Genomic DNA, 6,031 nt, shown 5'->3' with positions numbered 1-6,031 from the left:
ACTTTGTCCTAACACTTTTGTCACAGTACTGTATGTGTGTGCGTCTATATATATATATATATATAAATAAAAACAAACATCTATAGCTTTTATCAATTTTGTATATTTCATTCAAGTTTATGTAGTTGTATAAATTCAATCAATAAAAGCTTTCAGCCAAAAATAAAATTAAAACTTTTTTGAGTCTGCCTTCGAAGGAAATTACTTCATTGTAATTATATACTAACGAGAAAGTGATCTAGGTTCCACAGTTATAAAATTAATCAACATCTTGGTTCTTTGAAAAAAACTAAATATTAATCTTACAAACTTCTTTACTAATTAAATTCTATGTTTCTTATAACAAACACCAATGATATCAAATAAATTAATAAATGAATTTCATGGTATCAAACTCAGCATTAAACTTCTGTTGCAAGACCGACAAATTATACAAAATATATCCTACTGTTTTCTACTTATCCAAATTTAACACATTTAATCTATGTTGGTGAATTATAGAAACGTTTCTACCATACATGTTTTCCCCTCCACTCAAATTCAACTTTCATACTTTAAAAGAAGAACTGAAATCTGCATAAACTTGGGAGATTAATGCCCAAAATAAAATTACTATAAAAACACAATATTCATATAGAAACAGACTTTTTTTCATAAAGTAATGTTTTGAGCAACTGCTACTTTCCAGACTTAATATGAAAATGGAATTAATTACAGTTATATGTTTGAGTTATTTGTGTTCTTGCATGACACAAGACAAGCAACATTCACTTAAATGGAAAAAGTATGGAAGTAAAAACATGTTATACAACTTCAAGTAGATAAACAGACAATGTTAAATACATTTCTTTCTATTTCAACATTGTGTGTTTTTACAGTGATTTTATTTTGTGCATTAATCTTCCAATGTTGTACAGATTCCAATTCTCCTGAACACTTCATTATTTCCACAACGATGCTGAGCTTAAGATGTTTTTTCAGCATTCTACAGCTTTTCTTTTCTATCCTAACAGAGTACTGTAGCCATATCAGTTTTATTATGACTTATCTAAAATTTAACGTCATTTGGATTTCATCAAGATCTCTAAAACCAGCTATATTTCAAATATCTCTATACAATATAAGCTCATCAAGTGTTCTAGAAGACTAACTCATAATAATTACTGCAAGATTTGTAGCACTAAATCTCAAGATATAATACACAACTTCAAAATCCGGATCAAAGTTCCACCATCACCTCATTCTTAAAAAACTCAGGAAACTCCCTAAATTAGGATTTCTAACACTAATTCATATAACTCAGTAGCCTGTAATTTTCTTGACCAACAATCTAAGACTGTTTTCACTATACCATCAGACTTACAACTCAGAGATGCCAAAGATCATATTCTATCAAAATGACCAAATGTTTTACAACCAGATCTGATAAATATACCGTTAAAGTAGACGTAGAAGATTTTTCCAACAACTTTGCCAAAAGTCTAATTTTTTCTTCAACCATCAAAAAGCGATACAGCCAGAGGTCATAGTGTCAAAGAATCTCCACACCATGAAAGCAATCCAGTCCCAGCTTATTGCTAATAATGATGCAATGTGCATCATCCAACAACTTGGACACAAAGAGTTGTTAGACTCCAAAACAAGACAAGATTTCCTCACTATACACTTTCATCTCAATGTGCAAGTCATATACGTCTGAACTTTGAAAAGATCTACAAACAGAAAAACTCACCTATAGAAGAAAAAAAATGCTTTATCATCCTTACAGTGACATGAAGACACTGTTATTAAGCAATCATACAAGGGAGGAGTTGTCATCATTTGGAAACGTGAATAATATATTGAAGAAGGACTCAGACAACTCGGATATGAAAATTTCTATGCTTAAGTTAGTGATGATGCCACTTTATAATTCTCACATACTGTTTAAACAATTAAAAACCTAGTTTACCATTAACAATCTTCCTCCGAATGCTTAGATTTAATCATCCAGTATCCCAAATTGCTGTCCTTTTATTTGCTGACTAAGATAAACCTAATAAATCAGGTTGTCAAATTATATCTGCTTGTAGCTCTCGCATGGAAACAACCTATAGCTTCAATCATGAAGCTTTCTAATCTGTTGGCCAACTTCCATCCTTCAGACATCTCTAATGTTTTCAATATCTTAAATAACATTATCACTAGGAAGTTACCATCTCTTTATCATGGATATATATAGTCTCTTTAAACAGCCACTCCTCATAATAGTTGTATGCTGGCTTTAAAACATTTTTTGAACAAACGAGAGATGCAGTAACCCACAATAGAAAAACTTTTAACAGTAGTTGAACTTATATTTAACTTAACTGCCTTTTACTTGAATAGCTCATACTATAAGCAAACTAAAGGAGTTGCCATGGGAATAAAAATGGGACCTTCCTATACTAAACTTTTTGATGGGTATTTGAAAGCACAGGTGTTTGCATCCTTTAATGAAACCCTATTACGTATAAGATTCAATGATGATATTCTTGAGATTTCACACAGTAATCCAGAACTACACAAAATGTTTCAATTTGATGCATAAGTTTCTCATAGGTTTAGGTTATAACTGCACCCTCTCAACCAATTGACATTAACTCAGTACAAAAAAAAAATAAAATACCTGCACCCTCTCAACCATTAGTGTTCCTTTCTTTTACATTAACACAGTACGAAAAACAAAAATACCTGCACCCTCTCAATCAATAGTGTTCCTTTCATTGACATTAACACAGTACAAAAAACAAAAATACCTGCACTCTCTCAACCAATAGTGTTCCTTTCACTGACATTAACATAGTACAAAAAACAAAAATACCTGTACCTTCTCAACCAATAGCGTTCCTTTCTTTGACATTAACACAGTACAAAAAACAAAAATACCTGCACCCTCTCAATCAATAGCATTCCTTTTTTTGACATTAACACAGTACAAAAACAAAAATACTTGCAACCTCTCAACCAGTAGCATTCCTTTCATTGACATTAACACAGTACAAAAAATAAAAATACTTGCAACCTCTCAACCAGTAGCATTCCTTTCATTGACATTAACACAGTACATAAGCCTTGACCTTCTACTGCCAAGACATTTTAACAAAATCAATCATTCCATTGCTAATTTATCAGTATTGGCTCTCAAATGTGCACTCCTTGACAGGACCAAAAGAGAAAGAGATGAACAGAATTTTTTTAAAATTAGGTACCAAACAACTTCTTGGAATGGACAAATAGTTTTCTTTCACTTATTCGTCTCCTATGTTGTTCAACTTGTATTATTGTTTTATTTCCATACGTTTTCCCATTGTAAGTACAAATTGTTTGTCTTGAGTCCTAGAATCACACGAGAACATAAGTTCTCAAACCTATAACTGTTATTAATTCCATTTTTCCTATAACACTTGAAGAAGAGCAGTTGCTCAAAATGTTGCTGTATAAATTAAATTTGTTTCTATTTCAATGTTGTTTTTACAGTGACTTTGGTTTTGCATTTCATACTTTAAAACATATTAATGCAAAAATCTAACCTGTTCAAGATCTAAATTTGTAAAAGCTTTCTGGAGATAACGCACTCCACCGTGAATCAGCTTCGTGCTACGACTGCTGGTCCCAGAGGAAAAATCATCGAGCTCAACGAGGGCAGTCTCCAAACCTAATGATATAATACAACTCTTACCAATAGATAGAAAATTAAATTTACTTTATTAGAGACAAACCTGACTACTAAGGATAATATTTCTCTTGTAATCTCATTTATGATGGAAGTTAAAGATTATTCACAAGTTTTGGAATCTTTAAGAATTCAAAAATGCTACTTGATGCCTGTATTTAATGATACAGAAAAAGAACAATTATAACATAAAAATAATTGAAAGAGCAGTGGTATTTTTAAACAGAACAAAAAATCTAAGTGTACATTGTTATAAATATGAAACAGCAGAGAAGATCGAAAGGTAACATTTTCTTTACCTGGAAGTGTACTTTAAACAGACACCTCTCCAGAGAACTGAAAGCCATTACCTCATCCCACTGTCAAGAAGATTTTTGACTGTGTGTCACACATTAAACAATGTTCACATCCCTACACACATTAACGTGTACTGCACCAGTCTATGATGCAATCAATATTAGTGTATAGCCATACACCAATAGGAGGGCAACACATCCTTCATGTGCAGCACTCCCCTTGAATACATTGTGTACACCACAGGCTCATTCTCAGTGATGCAAAAGAAACACACTGGAAGTGAAGAGAAAGGGTGGGTTGTTCTGCAGGGAGGTGAGTATCTATATAAAATACATTTTAAGGCAAGGTACAGTTGCAGACAAAAGTATTTGGACAGTTAAAAATAAAAGATAAAAATAATGTGATTTCTATCCTTTTTAATTTGTTGAATTGTAAAGTATAAATTAAAGTCGAAATTCAGCTTTATAACAAAACAACAAATTATTACCTAACATGCATAAATGTAAAATAACGTGCAAAAACTAATTTCACACTTTGACAAAAGTTTTTGGGCAACCAAGATATTTTGTACAACCCATTCATTGTTCATTACTTACAATCACCACGACTGAAATATAACGCCTGACAGTAACCGTAAAATAAATAAGTACTTAATCATCGTGTTCTGAAAAATAAATAGGAAATCTGTGATCTAGAAAAGCAATAAAATTGTTTAAAACTATAGAGTACAGGAAAAATCTCAAAATGGCAGTGATACAACTAAATAAAAACAGAGAAATTAATTGAAAAATACACTAACAGCAAATTTAACAGTAAACAAGTTTTTTTTTTTAGTAATTAAAATTTTTGGCAACATGGTATCAAGTCATCATCAGGTTAGAGTCCAGAACCTCATCCCACCTGGACTGAAAGGCTTCTGTGAACAAATGTATGCCTAGGTAAGGTGGGGGTAGAAGGATGCCCAGACACTGGTACAAGTCTCTAAAATCTTGTAATTTGATTAAGAGAAGAAAGCAAATTAATGTAAAAAATAATAATTTGTTTAGAGGTTCCACCTGAAATTAGTAAAGTTTTGCATCATTCTTTCTTGAAATCAAGAAAATAAAGGTAAGAAAGAGAACACTTTGAATGTGAACAAAAAGTTTAAAATAACAAGTGCAAATATTTCATAATCTGAAATAAAAACATACGTGTGAATTACTAGCACTGCCAAGGAAAGAATGATTCTTTGGTATACTTAATGTATCAGGTCGTCAAGAAATTAATGTCGCATTTATTAAATGAAATAGTCTATATTCTTATCTATGATGCTTTTTCATCTTACAAACAGGTGGTTAATTTCCTGATTAAAGAAATCACTTGGCTTTGAAGCAAAAAACATGTTGATGTCCTCTTTAACACCTTCCACATTTGCATACGTTTTCCCATTAAGATGGTGTTGCAGCAAACAAAAAAGGTAGTAAACTGATGGTGCCATATCTGGAGGATATGGTGGGTGGGGGAAGAACTTCCCAACCCGACTCCATTATCTTGTGTTGCATCAAACGTGCCAAATGTGGACGTGCATTGTCGTGGAGAAGAAGAACAGCTTTACGATTGATGAGTGAAGGGCTTGATTTAAACATTCCACTTGCTGACTATAAATCTCTGCATTGACAGTTTGCTGTAGATTGAGGAGTTCAAAATGAATTACTTCCTTGATGTCCCACCAAATTCAAAGCATCACTTTCTGCGGATGGAGTCCATGTTTTGGGGTCGGAAGTGGTTTTTGTCTAGGACTGAGCTGTTATTTTTGGCACTTAATATTCACACAGAGAATCCAATTTTCATCACCGGGTGACAATTTTGTCCAAAGAAGAGACGAAGCAATGTTCACATGTTGGAAACGATAATCATCGGAGAGTTTGTGAGGCACCCAAACACCTTCTTTATGAAGTTTCCCATATCCCTTAGATGTTTAAGTATTGTTTCATGAGAGACATACAATTTAAGGGCCATTTCATGAGTGTGTTGCCTTGGGTTAGAATCAACTAGTGTTTT

The 6,031-nt window shown here is 32.6% G+C and overlaps 1 protein-coding gene across 1 annotated transcript in view; it reads right to left on the bottom strand.

Annotated features, from left to right (window-relative positions):
• Nucleotides 1–3,637, bottom strand: part of LOC106472938 (glycerol-3-phosphate dehydrogenase, mitochondrial-like) — a 51,468-nt gene extending 47,831 nt beyond the window's left edge. The window contains exon 1 of the mRNA XM_022401472.1: nucleotides 3,552–3,637. The gene's annotated coding sequence lies outside the window, so the exon portion shown is untranslated. The remainder of the gene's footprint in view (nucleotides 1–3,551) is intronic.
• Between the last annotated feature and the right edge of the window lie 2,394 nt (nucleotides 3,638–6,031).

This window comes from Limulus polyphemus, unplaced genomic scaffold, assembly GCF_000517525.1.
Source record: "Limulus polyphemus unplaced genomic scaffold, Limulus_polyphemus-2.1.2 Scaffold5750, whole genome shotgun sequence".
In the NCBI taxonomy this organism is placed as follows: Eukaryota; Metazoa; Arthropoda; class Merostomata; order Xiphosura; family Limulidae; genus Limulus; species Limulus polyphemus.
The sequence above is the reverse complement of the archived record's forward strand: the minus strand, read 5'-3'. Positions and strand labels throughout refer to the sequence as shown.